Source organism: Palaemon carinicauda, chromosome 37, assembly GCF_036898095.1.
Source record: "Palaemon carinicauda isolate YSFRI2023 chromosome 37, ASM3689809v2, whole genome shotgun sequence".
Taxonomy (NCBI): domain Eukaryota; kingdom Metazoa; phylum Arthropoda; class Malacostraca; order Decapoda; family Palaemonidae; genus Palaemon; species Palaemon carinicauda.
The window spans coordinates 41,517,034-41,532,033 of NC_090761.1; the positions used below are offsets into that span (position 1 = coordinate 41,517,034).

The 15,000-nt window shown below is 32.0% G+C and overlaps 1 protein-coding gene across 1 annotated transcript in view; it reads left to right on the top strand.

Annotated features, from left to right (window-relative positions):
* The window catches only part of LOC137629594 (atrial natriuretic peptide receptor 1-like), a 1,161,427-nt gene that overhangs the window by 670,391 nt on the left and 476,036 nt on the right, over positions 1-15,000 (top strand).

Below are 15,000 nucleotides of genomic sequence, written 5' to 3' on the forward strand. Positions count from 1 at the left end.
TATATATATAGATCGTACCAGAGAAGGGAGTCTAGCTGCCCGATTCATTTGATTTAGTTTGTTATCCAAGGTAAAATTGTATTCAGTGTGACTACAATGAATATATTCATATAAGTTTATGGCGTCATAAAACCAATGGTTATCACTGTCAATCCGGATTTCGCTCTTATTTATCGTAATCCTCAATAATACTTTTCTTGTCTCTTATTCATATTTTATATAAGCCTAAACTTGTCATACCGCCATTCTGTATCATAAATAAATAATACCACATTTCTTATATAGAGAATAAATCTGAAAATTCTTTTCCTTTTTATGTCTCCAATTTCCTAATTTTCCCTTTAGTTTTGAAAGGATCCCCACAGAATTGGCCGTTTCGTTCCTTCGTTCTTATTAAGCAACTATTGTTGCCTAGTGGAAGAGGTCTTACAAAATCAAGAGGATTTGTTCACATGAAAACTTGGCGTGGAAGGTTGTCTTATAATTCTGTGTTATTGCAAAGCTTGTGATTAGCACCGCACGCTGTGTCATTACTTTTCTTGGGTGCTTTCTCGTATTTTGTTTAATATCTTTTCCAGGAATTTATTATTATTATTATTATTATTATTATTATTATTATTATTATTATGATTATTATTATTATTATTGTTATTTTTATTATTATCTTTATTTTTATTATTATTATTATTATTATTATTATTATTATTATTATCATTATTATTATTATTATCATTATTATTATTATCATTATTATTATTATTATTATTATTGCTCTGTTTATCAGCATGAAATGATTGTCACAGGTAGCTTTATAAAGAGGTAAAATGTTTCATGAATTTTGTCTCAAATACCAAAAAGTGTATGTAATTATAGCAACGAATTTTATATTCCTTTGAATTTAAATTTATTGGCCAACGTTTTTACACCTTAAATCCCTTTAATACGAAGTAATTAAGGTTGGGAAACTAAATACCAGTCAATGCTCTTTATTCCTGATGACAATGTTGGTGTTGATTTTTAAATCATGACCTAAGTTGGAACCTCATTATTATGTAATCTACTTAACCACGACTTTTAGCAATAAATTGCAATCACCATTCGCACTTTAACCCTGGAATAGCATTTGATATATCCTATAAGTTAAATTGAAATAATCCAAACATACGTTTTCGTGTTCTAATTTGAACTCAATGAATTTCATACACAAACAAAATTAATAATAGGAAACTCAGGAAATCTTACAATAGGCAAGATAAGAATAACTTGTAAAAATATGAAATCATTTAGCGTACCTATATTTAAGTTATTCTCATCATTTATTTATTTCCTTATTTCCTTTCCTCACTGGGCTATTTTTCCCTATTGGAGCCCTTGGGCTTATAGCATCTTGCTTTTCCAACTAGGGTTGTAGCTTGGCTAATAATAATAATAATAATAATAATAATAATAATAATAATAATAATAATAACATCTGGTTTCCCATATCCATAGAAATTACATATTTTCTTGATATGTTCTTCTGAATCACAATTCCGTTTCGTGTATTACCCCCATATGAAGTCAATTTTCTTATTCATCAGAAAGTCTGTTCCTATAATTGGATAGTCTTCTCACAGTACCAGGGCATCCTCACGCTCTTGTCACCCATTCGTGTGTATGACTATAGTCAATTTTTTTTTAGCGAGGCAGATTTGCACCGACTCGCAGGGTGCCCTTTTAGCTCGGAGAAGTTCCCTGATAGCTGATTGGTCGGAAGTATTTTTGTCCCAATACTTCCGACCAATCAGCGATCGGGAAACTTTTCCGAGCAAAAGGGGCACCCTTGCGAGTAGGTGCAAATCTACCTCACTAAAAAAAATTGACTTTAGATAATTTAGAAGGGAGTCATATGCGACCTTTAACCCGGCCTGTATTAGAGAGCGGAAAATAATAGCCAATGGAAAAATTATTATAATATTTTTTATAATTAATACTATTATTCCTTTTACTGTTACTACTAGTGAATGCAACCCGTCAAAAAGGACGGATAAACATATAGATAGATATACACACACACGCACCTACCTCTCATCATGGTATGACTACTCCCTTTCCCCCTACCCTAGGGATGGGGAGAGCTGGGCGTGACCGGAAAGATATATATATATATATATATATATATATATATATATATATATATATATATATATAAAATATATAGATACATATATATATAGATATATATATGTTTATATATATATATATATATATATATATATATATATATATATATATATATGTATATATCCAGACACTTGTTCTTTGCTATATAGGGGCGATTATTGTAGCGTTGTTGTTACTGGTCCTATCGTTGATACAATATATTCCTTTTCACGCTGCAAACCATCGTTATCAAATCCATGACACTATCATAATGGATCTGCCGTCGTTCTCTTATTTACATAAGTGACGAAAGAGTTTTTTTTTTTCGAATAAAAGATGGATTAAGAAGGTTTAATTTAGGATATGTTCTAGATAAGAACGCCATAAGGGAATGGTTATTAGCATCCCTAAATTAGGGAAAGGTTTGTCTACTTTGCTAATGGTTATTGATAGGACCTACAGTGATTATCACATCTTGGTACAATAGGTTTTTTTTTAATTCTTCAATTTAAAAGTCATTTTAGCATATACATACACACACACACACACACATATATATATATATATATATATATATATACATATATATATATATACATATATATATATATATATATATATATATATATATATATATATCTATATCTATATCAGCCGTGACTAGTACACTGACGGACAAAGGTCTCTCTCTCTCTCTCTCTCTCTCTCTCTCTCTCTCTCTCTGGGTACGGGGGAAATAGCTTAAATTTAAATATATACACGTAATTGGTTCATACAACCTACATAAACTTTGAGAAAGCACGGGAAAAAATACTTGGTGATTAAAAGTTATATTTTTTCGTTACAACTTCAATGAGCTGTTTTAGAAAAAAAGAGGAAAAGTTTACATTTTTTACTTTACAAATTATTACAAGCGTTTCATACTGGATTTAATTAAAAAAAAAGATATTGTTATCTCTCTTGATTAAGAAAAAATATTGTAATGTTTCCATATTTATAATCAGCAAATCGACATTTTTCTTATTTATTAAGTTATCTACTAATCGCGTAGAGTAGAATCTTGGAAACTTCCATCAAGACACGAAATAACTAACAAAGTCAGATTCAGCATATCTATGTATTCACATTTCACATGGTGTACTAAGTGCGTTAAAATCGAAACTAAATCTATATAAAGGTGGTGCTTCGATATATCATCTAGGTGATTATCGTTTTAAGGACTATTTTGTTTTAAGTGGAATGCATTCGAGGGTTTCCCGCTTTGTAATACATTTCGTTAACTAGTTTCAACATTAATGAGTAATTGTTATGGATATCATGATGTGGTTGCGATAAAATATGAAGTCATGATATGTGACAGAGAGAGAGAGAGAGAGAGAGAGAGAGAGAGAGAGAGAGAGAGAGAGAGAGAGAGAGAGAGAGTTTATTTCTGATATGAAAACGCTGATTAGAAAGTTGAAAAGAAATATCCGGGTATTGCTTTTATTAAACCTGTACATTTAATAAAAGCAAGTAAAGATGTAACATCAGAGCTGCCTATGGCACATAAACAATAATGTGAGTAATGAAATCAATTTATGTAATTGATATTGTACACATCTTATGACTGGGTAATCTGTACGTAATTCACTCTTCCTAAAATCACTCTGTAATGATCAGGTCAACTTCCATCACTCGGATAAATTACTAGATCGATCAGTCCCTTGATTAAGCATTCCACGTCGCCATTCCTAGAGACGATCTGCTGTAATTCCCAGTAACTTCTGAAGGGGATTCCCTCGAATTCCCAAGAATATTCTTCGGGAATACCATCTGCTTATTACTTGAGACTGATCACCTGTTTGATTCCACGTCGCAATTCCTAGAGACGATCTGCTGTAATTCCCAGTAACCTCTGAAGGAGATTCCCTCGAATTGGCAAGAATATTCTTCGAGAAGACCATTGTTTATTCCTTGAGACTGATCACCTATTTGGAGCATCCCATTGATTTGAGTTGTGGCCTATGAATGAGGCCATTAGGGCGAGGGAAAGACAGACAATTTGGGAGAGAGGCATTTGATTACGGACCTGGAAGCGAAACACGGGTTAACATTTGGTGGTCGAGAGCCATTTCTGTATCGGAATGACACCACCTCGTAAAGTTATTGAATAGCCCACGCTGGGAGATTATTGTTCAAGGAGCACGCTCTGGAACTTTAGATGATTAGATGGAGGGAAATAATTGATAAGAACTTATTTGGAATAATCCAAACATACGTTTTCGTATTCTAATTTAAATTCAATAAAATGTATACATATACATAAGTAATAATGAAAATTCAAGATCACGAGTAACTTCATTCACTCTACGTTTGTCTGTCCCCTCTTGATGCATTTATTCGATTATTTTACTTTTTGTACAAAAGTTCTTTCATTTCACTTATACGCCTCATTATCTATTGACCATTATTCTTGCATTACCAACTAGGAGAAATAGGTTTATATTCCTTGGTGAAGCAGACTAATGTGGGCATCGGATATACTCCCGGGAGTCTTTGGTAACCAAGGCAGTGAATAAGATACTCATTAGAAAACCAGGTTCAGTAATCAGTTTAATGAGAAAGGTGTATAAGTGATACATATAATATTTTTAACTTTGTTTTTTCATATTTACTGCATATTTAGTTTTTTCTTGTTTCTTTTTTGGAAGTAATTTTTTTTTCACAACCAGATGTCTGCCCAAAAAAACTAAAGTTCCATTAATCTGTTTGTAAAAAGTAGTATTGCATATACAGTGTAATGAGAAAAGAGAATACAGTATAACCAAATATTGTCGCTTTGTGCTATACGGTATATTTAAAATTACAATTTGCATAGTGTACGTGACTTTAGTGCGATAAATATGGAGTAAACCCATTGTTTTTTTTTTTATACACCCATAGTAGCTAATTGAAGACGTGTATGGTTTGAGAAAATATACATTTTTAGTTTAATGTTAGTTTCTATTTTTTTTATCTTATTGCTCCCCGTTTGCGTAAGTTTATGAAGATTTCTCATTATAGGCTACTAAAAACTCGTAATTTCGGCCATCAACATATTTCTCCTGATTAAGCCATTTCACCAAAACGATGGAGGGGAAACGTACCAGACAAAATCAGCATCAGCCCCTTTTTTACCTATATGGATGCTCATCAGTACCACGTCTGCCTTCCATACACCAACTGTTACATTAACCTCGTATTTCGCATGCATTCACCGCTCTTGCTGAATATTAAGTCTTTTTCACACACCACTTCATCTTCATCAGCTCATCCCTTTCAAGCATTTTCTCATATATCCTGATGCTTCCATACGTAATCTTCTTTCGACCTTATTCGTCATCTGTGTATTGCAGGGTCGGCCGCTCGAGTCAACTTTTTCCATCTATTTCTATTCTTCGTATCTTCTTCCCACACCCGCAGTCCTCCTCACCACATCCATCCATTTGTTCCTCTGACGCCCACACACTAATGCGCCCTAATACTGGCATGATATAGTTCTCTCTATTACACCTGTTCTCTTCTTATTACATGGCCATGATATCTTAAACGTGCAATACAGACCCACTCGTATACAGTATATATATATATATATATATATATATATATATATATATATATATATATATATATATATATATATATATAATGTGTATATGTATAATGTGTATATATACACATATATATATATATATATATATATATATATATTGTGTGTATATATATATATATATATATATATGTATGTATGTATGTATGTATGTGTCTTTATATACAGTATGTACATTATATATATATATATATATATATATATATATAGAGAGAGAGAGAGAGAGAGAGAGAGAGAGAGAGAGAGAGAGAGAGAGAGAGAGATGATGATGATGATGATCCAGTAATTTTTGTAGTGAACTGAACGTCTCTATATAATTGATTTCATAATTCAATGTGTTTTCAGCCCTTCTCAAAATGTTCATGCATTTACTGAATTTCCAAGTACGTTTACGATCCATATGCACAAAAAAAGCGTCACAAATCGTAAAAAACCTATTTTTTGGACTAACCTTATTTTTCTCCCTTGAGGTCCAGACTAGCCTATGGGAATTAAGTTGCCAATACTGTCGGCCTTTGTTTAACATAAACGGACCCTAGTTAATCTGATTGAAATTAAATGCACCTTGATTGGTATCACTTGACATTCTGTTGAAAAGTTAATCAGTTTTAAATCTCTAAATGACGGTATACTGATATTTCGCAATTAAATTGGCAATACTCGTGAGATTGTGTCAACATTAGAGCCGACGTTTGCAAATAACGTTGATGTAAAAGTTTTCTCCAAAAGTAAATACATGGCCATTTTTGCGTATGTCATGCTTGCAATTTTTGAACTGGTTCCATTTTTTTCTATTTAGAATTAAATATGTGAATGTGCTGTAAATTTTGTGTGGGTGTAGAAACTCGCATACACATACACAGTTATGTATGTATGTGTGTGCATGGTGTTTCCTCGGATAAGAAACCGAGAGGCTGTACCCCTCTGGTGCCACCCATAATGAAGGGGCTAAATGCATGGGAGATTATTATACATACTATACATACTCAGTCTGTCATTTGTGAAATATGAATCATGTTGAACTTTGATACTGCAATGTCAGCATATAGTTAGAATCAAACTATTGAAATAGCCTACCAAATGGTAAAACATTTTGACAGTCCACAGCATTATTTTTTTTTCTTTTCTGAAGTGCCTTGATTTCTGTATTATATGAGTATTAGATGCTGCAGGATTATCTTTGCGGTGATGAGGACCGGATGTGTTTCTCAGAAGTCTATGAAAAGTTTTTCGTCTGCTTATTATCACTGGAAAAGCGACTGGGATATTGCTTTCATTTTGTAGTTAGTATGTAATATTTCTCGTGCGATTTCAGAATTACGTTTATCACTTACTGTATTTGTTTTGATTTATTTATCCTACGATGTCAATATGTACGACGATAAGTTTTGTATGTTCTTTGTAATAGGAGGGTTTGGAAGATATCTGAATTTTTAGCGAACTTTATTCAAGAGAAAAAGGCATTTATGAATGAGTGTAATAATATCGGGTCATTATTTGATCTGCATTGTTTGATAAGGAGAATCTATTCTTGCCAATGTTACAAAATTGTTTGAAAATCACCAGTAAGGTATTGCGTATGTTAGTTATTTTATAAGGGTAGAATAGACTTTAGCAAAGGTAAACAGCTCCTCTAGGAGAAGGACACTCCAAAATCAAACCATTGTTCTCTAGTCATGGCTAGTGCCATAGCCTCTGTACCATGGTCTTCTACTGTCTTGGGTTAGAGTTCTCTTGCTTGAGGGTACATTCGGGCAAACTATTCTCTCTAACTTTTCTTCCTCTTCTTATGTTAAAGTTTTTTTAGTTTATATTGGAAATATTTATTTTGATGTTGAAATATTTTATTTTTCCTTGTTTCCTTTCCTCACTGGGCTATTTTCCCTGTTGGGGTCCTGAGCTTATAGCATCCTGCTTTACCAACTAGGGTCGTAGCTTAGCTAATAATAATAATAATAATAATAATAATGATATGAATATGAATACCGGAGTCGTTACCTTTCAGTCAGAAATGGGATTATAACGAATGAAAAAGAAAAAATTGAATTACCGCATAGTAAATACGTTCTCTCTCTCTCTCTCTCTCTCTCTCTCTCTCTCTCTCTCTCTCTCTCTCTCTCTCTCTCTCTCTCTCTCTCTCTCTCAGAAAATGAATAGTATCAGAAAGCTGGCTTCTTACCTGAGCAAATATTTCTTCGGCTGATAAGAGAACGACCATCGTCTGTAAATAGTATAATTTGGGGAGTCGTCCCGAGCTATGGTCTCCCGAGGAGAATAGTCGCTTGTTTACTTTCGGCCTCTGTAAACACTCCAAAGGCCTCGTTGGTAGATACGACTCTGGCCGATTCTAGTTGACATTCTAAAAGATCTTCAGGATTTCTAATGTTTGTTTCTGCCGGTAATGGAATGGAGTTTTTTGTTCCCGGTGAATACGAAGTAAGGGAAACTGTAATCTTATATTTAGAATAAAGTGATCGCTGGAATCAAGTTGTTGATTGAGGAAAAGAGGCGACATTGAATAAAGTGATCGCTGGAATCAAGTTGTTGATTGAGGATAAGAGGCGACATTGTTGTGTGAAATTTGTGGTGAATGATTAACCGCTTTAGTGATGATATATATTTCGTGAAATTGGTAATTATATAGTACTTTAATATCTTGCTATCATGGAATTTATTTTAGCATGTATAATTTGTACTTGGAAAATGAATTGGAGCAAATGATGACTAACGCCAAAGCCACAAAATTGTCAACAGTATTGCGATGTTACAAGTTAATTGCTGATGTTTTGGAAAGGCATTGGTGACCAAGTGAGCTTTCGATATTGTTAAAAGCTTTTCTGAACTTTACTGATTTTTTGCTTCTGTAATTGTTACCAAACGTTTTAAACCAATTACAACTTGCTAAATTTTTATGCAAAAGTTCGCCTATTTTTAATACATCTGCTGTTTTTATCTCCTCTTCAGTTACCCAATGGCTGCTTTGTGTGTATGAAGTGAAGACAATGTGAGGCCTAAATATGTGTGATAATTATATTATCCTCTTCATTTACTCAAAGACTGTCATTTTAATATCTATTTATACAGGTATTTAAGTTAAATGGTAATCGCCAAATGCTTAATATGCTGTACGGCATCTTAGGTTAGGTAAAGGGGGAACCAGGGGAAGCCCTCAGGCAAGGAAGAAAAAATGGCCGTACCCTAATTCATGTTAGGTTTGGTTTTTAAAGGTTTCAAGACTGCTTATGAATGGTAGAGGCAAGGGACAGTAACATTGCCCTATCAAGCAGGACAGTGCCCTAGAGACTGACCATATATACATATGACCAACGCCCAAACCCCCTTTCCACTCAAGCCAGGACCAAGGAGGGCCAGGCAATGTCTGCTGATGACTCAGGAGGTAAACCTATAGGCTCCCCCAAACCCATCCTTACCTCACAAGGATGGGGAGGTTGCAGCGACCAAAATAACTAACGAGTTTGAGACGTTACTAATAAGGTTGCTAAGTATCCTTGTTTTTTACTCAATTCTATATCTTCCCCAATACTATAACTGTTGTTTCCCACGACATACAATGAGTTATGTATTTTACAAATGATTTTAGTGTGATTAGTTCATGGTGCAAAATACTTTTCGATGGAGGTTTTGCACCAATAAACCCATGTTTACCATTGCCATCCTCGGTAAATTGTGAGAAGCAGCAATAAATTTATATATATATATATATATATATATATATATATATATATATATATATGTATATATATATATATATATATATATATATATATGTATGTATATATATATGTATATATATATATATATATATATATATATATATATATATATATATATAAATAAAGGATAGCCACTTGGAAAAAAATGATCGTTCATGAATTTGGCGAGAAGTAAAGATATACGTTTACCCTAATTTAGTCCGCCGTCAGTGCTGCTAAATGTTTTGTGAAATTGTATGCGAAAAAGCAGTGGCAAGAATGGAATGAGTTCGTCAGTATTATTGGGGCGCTGATTATTGAAGTGATAAATAAGGACATTAGTGCGTGAATTTATTGAACTATTTGGCGAAACACTGGTTTTGCATACGAGATTAATTAATTCACAAAAGTTGCGTTAATTAGTGAAGAGCTTGACGGTGGAAATGCAAATGTGACCTTCATGTTTGACGATTAATTTTTAACATTCCTATGTCATTTATTATTATGTTCGGTCATGAAGATTAATAAATTAAAGTTCTCGCTAAGTCTTCTCGTCGTAATAGTGATGTGTTAGGACATTAATCCAACTTAATGGACTTAGAACTCTAAACTTGCGTATGACACTCCATGTTTGTTGCTGGCGATGCTTAAGGGTTTGGTACGTGATCCTCTCCTATATTGAGAAGGGGAGACATTCTGACAAAAAGAAAGCTAGCTATCTAGAAAGAGAGAGAGAGAGAGAGAGAGAGAGAGAGAGAGAGAGAGAGAGAGAGAGAGAGAGAGAGAGAGAGACGCGTATGTTGATACTGACATAGAAGCCGATGATACATAGTTGATACTCCAGCCGAATCCTTTTTATCCTTTCAAATTTTTTGCTCATATTTCCCTCATTATTATCCCCTCCTACTCTATCTTGCATTTCTTTCCAACCTATTCCCCTTCTTCTTCCCTTTTTTCTCCCTGCTTCTATATGTCGTGAGTCATCAATACCTCTTTGGTTTCTTTTTCTACCCCTATTTATCTTTATACAAGTTTAAAAATATTGTTCTCTATCCCTCATTATATCATATCTATCTTAACATCTTTTCCACCTGTTTTGTTTATCCCACATGGTATCTTTCCTGAACTTCTGCGTTATCCATACTTGATGACTTGCCATCCTCCCTACGTCTCTCCATACCCTTCCCCTTTCCCTTATTATTCTATCTTTTATTTCGCATCATTTATTAATACCTCACGGAAGACACGTCATCTTGTACTCTTGAAATCAAAGCTTGCTTAGGGGAGAACAATGCCCTAATACTGACATACTAAAGAAGCATAAAGCACATTTGATAACTTCAGTAGCATAATGATTATATCCCAAAATGACTGAAGGAGTTTTTAAAGATTTTTTTTTTTATTTTCCTGGTGGTATTTTTAATATAAATTCACGAATTACGTGATACAGACTTCGAAAAAATCATAATGGGGATTTTATTTAAGCAACTTTAATTTTCATGAAGATACTTCATCTTCATTGCCTTGCTATTACTTTTTTACTCAAGTTCTTGCCTGTCTGTTAGCAGTCACTCTAAGCGCACAAAGGTTTTTATTCGGGCTTATTGTTTCTAGTTCAAAGGTCATTCATCCTCAGAAAAGGATAAGAAAGGGCTACTCTTCTAGACTGACAGTGATTTTTTGTAAGCTTTTCAGTACAGCCAAGTTTATTGTAGACATTATCTTATTCTGAGTTTAAACCTATACGCATATGTTGTTAAATGAAGAGTACCTATATAAAACGCTAGTTGAATGGGTTTTTCTGAGTTTAAACCTATACGCATATGTAGTTAAATGAAGAGTACCTATATAAAACGCTAGTTGAATGGGTTTTTCTGTATATATATGTATGTATATATATTATATATATATATATATATATATATATATGTATGTAGGTATGTATGTGTATATATATACATATATATGTGTATATATATGTATATGTATATAATATATATATGTATATATTTATATATTATATGTGTATTAATATGTATATGTATGTACGTATAAATTTCCGTGCAGTTTTTGTTCACGACTGTCATATATACTGGCTTTTATAAAAAAAAAAAAAAACTTTTTCTTAAGGAAGACTTAAGATAAACAGCAGGTTGTGCCAAAAGATTTTCGAACGGGAGAAATAATAAAAAAAAAAAAAGGGTTCTTCCTTAATGGGGTCTTTAAAACAGCGGCAATTTGAAAGACATGAAGTCCCTCTATGGAGCTGTATTTTATTCGCTATATTTTTCAAATATATCAAGCGAAATTATAATTATAAAATGTCAGCTATACCAGTATTGGAGGTTTTTATGGAAGTGCAATCCGTGATGATTAACGTACCATGACTAAAACGATTCGCTTTGTAAGCCAAAAGTCACGAATTCATATCCTGCGTGATTAGTAGAGTTTGATTCTCTTGTTTGACGGTTCTATTAATATCCGTGTAGGCTATATGACGTGACATGGGACATGAGAGGTTTATGGTGTATATAATGATGTATTCATATTGATATGAAAAGGATTACTATATATATATATATATATATATATATATATATATATATATATATATATATATAGATGTATATGTAATATATATATGTATGTATATATACATATATATATATATATATATATATATATATATATATATGTATGTATATATACATATATATATATATATATATATATATATATATATATATATATATATAAAAGAGGAATGCTGCTCAATTGACTTTTTAAGTAATTCTTGGTTCATTATTCAGGTGTGTTTGAGTATTATCCCTTTGCAGGAAAAATGTAACAAAGTTTGAAGGAAAGGAAGTAGTCTCTTATCCTTTCCTTTGATACCAATCGCCAAGTTTCTTGAGAACACGAAAAGTTGATATAATCTTTTCCTTCGCAAAAGTTAGTATATTCATCTTGCAATTTGTTTTCTGTGCAGATCGCTTGATAGGTTTATTTTTCTCTCTTTTATATATATATATATATATATATATATATATATATATATATATATATATATATATATATATATATATATTATGTATATATATATACATATATATACGTATATGGGTGTTTATATATTTGTATATATGTATTATATATATATATATATATATATATATATATATATATATATATATATGAGAGAGAGAGAGAGAGAGAGAGAGAGAGAGAGAGAGAGAGAGAGAGAGAGAGAGAGAGAGAGAGAGGTCAACGTAGTTAAAAAGACTACTAATCTGGATAAGTATTTGATTCCTTTATATAGATTTTATTAAGTGGATAAACTAAAAGTATTGAAGATTTTTTTTTCATTTCTGCACCAGATGATTCCTTTGAGATAAATAATTAACGTGATGTTGGTCGGAATTGGAACATTCTCATAAAACGTGTATTGCTATTGATATTGTATTTCATTCTGTACACTTGGGGATTGGAATTCGACCCCTTTATGGAATCCGTAATCAATCATTGATCCTAAGGCATGTAGAGAAATAGGTTAACAAATAATGTGGATAATCATTGTTCCGTATTGGATTACAGAAAATTAGCCCCCTCCCCCTTTCTTTATGAGAATAATTGTATTTTTACGTTTTGTTATCCTTCCTTCAGTATATTGATCTGTTCTTGTATTAGACGTATATATACAGTCTTCATATAAAATGTAGATAATATTAAAAAACATGCATTTTCATGAAATTGATTGACATTATAAATTTAAAAGTTGTGTTTGATGTACAGTAGCAAGAGGGTTGGTATCTGTGTTGGAGATTGATGATTCGTTGTGCTCTAATTCTGCTAATTTACTTGATATACATTTCAAAGACATTTTGCTGTTGACAAATGTGTTTCTTCAAAATTTTGTCAGTTTAGTACACAATAAATAGTAAATAAATAAAGACCATTTTTTTTTAAAAGTACCTAACTTTTTTTTAACGGTTATCAATTACAGGTATACCACTTATAGGCACTGCAGTAAAACTTCCAAGGAGAATGTCATGCTTCGTCTTAAAGTCCTATAAACATTGAAAAATTGTTTCACCAATCATTCTTACTTTAATGTGCTTGACAAATAAAACCTCGTCGAAATTTCCTTTATGCTTGGACTATGATAACAAACGGAGCTTTAGAATAATTTAAATGTGGAGATTCACTAATTGTATTGCATGGTAAACTTGTAGTGTTGAAGCTCAAACAACTACATTTTCTCCACATTATTAGCCTTCTGAGATTAGTGTGTCACTGCACAATATTTACACTTAATGGGATCCATTTTAGAACAGTTGAGAATATTTCTACCAAACAGTTTCAGTTAAACTTAGTTGGTATTATCATCTCGCCAAGGAAATATGATATTCTTCTTCTTCTTCTTCTTCTTCTTCTTCTTCTTCTTCTTCTTCTTCTTCTTCTTCTTCTTCTTCTTCTTCTTCTTCTTCTTCTTCTTCTTCTTCTTTTTTTTTTATTTTTTTTTGACTGGTATTTTCAATACTCCACTATCATCACTAGGAGGGGAATGAAAGATAGTCTTTGAATATGGTCGATGTCATATTTTCTTTATCAGTGCCTCAAAAAGTCAAGATCTTTTATTGTTGGTGAACCTTCCGAGGTAGTCTATCGGTTCATGGCTTTATTACTAAAAACTTTTTCTTTGTTACAGAAACCATTTTTTACATAACTCGCCCATTGGTGTTGTTTTATTTATGATTGAATGTACGAATCCAAATTTCAAACACTTTTGTGAAATTTGTTTGCACATATTTTTAGCATAATTGACTGGCATTGCGTTTACTAGAAATCTGGGAAATGAACTCTGTAAATGGTTAGTTGTTTTTTCACTTGCACCACTCCGATAGCTGCGTGTGTTTGATATGCAGTGATTTGTTGGATTATCTCTGGACTAACACTCAAATTTAGTGATGTAAAATAACATATTATGTGGCCAGGATTATCTAGAATATATTTTCTTAATTAATTGCTGGTTGTTTGATTTGACAATCAAGCCACAGTGGTACTTTTTATTAAGTAGAGTAGGGGGAATAAATGGCTGAAGGATTGGTCTGAATCACTTCAAATGATATAGGTGATAATTTTGGTTCCAACTAACTAGTTATTTGATGTTAGTTTAAGAATTTTTTTAAGGAGTCTCGGTTAGGAATTAGCTGAATAGATCATATTCTTGTGGGACATCAAGACGAAAAATCTTCACTCAACATCATTATTCCCCATCATTATCTTCTACGTTTCTTTATATATATATATATATATATATATATATATATATGTGTGTGTGTATCTATGTATGTATGTTTGTTAGTATATATATATATATATATATATATATATATGTATATACTGTATATATATATATGTATCTATGTATGTATGTTTGTTAGTATATATATATGTATATACTGTATATATATACATATAATGTATATGTAAAATATATTCATGTATTTATAAGTA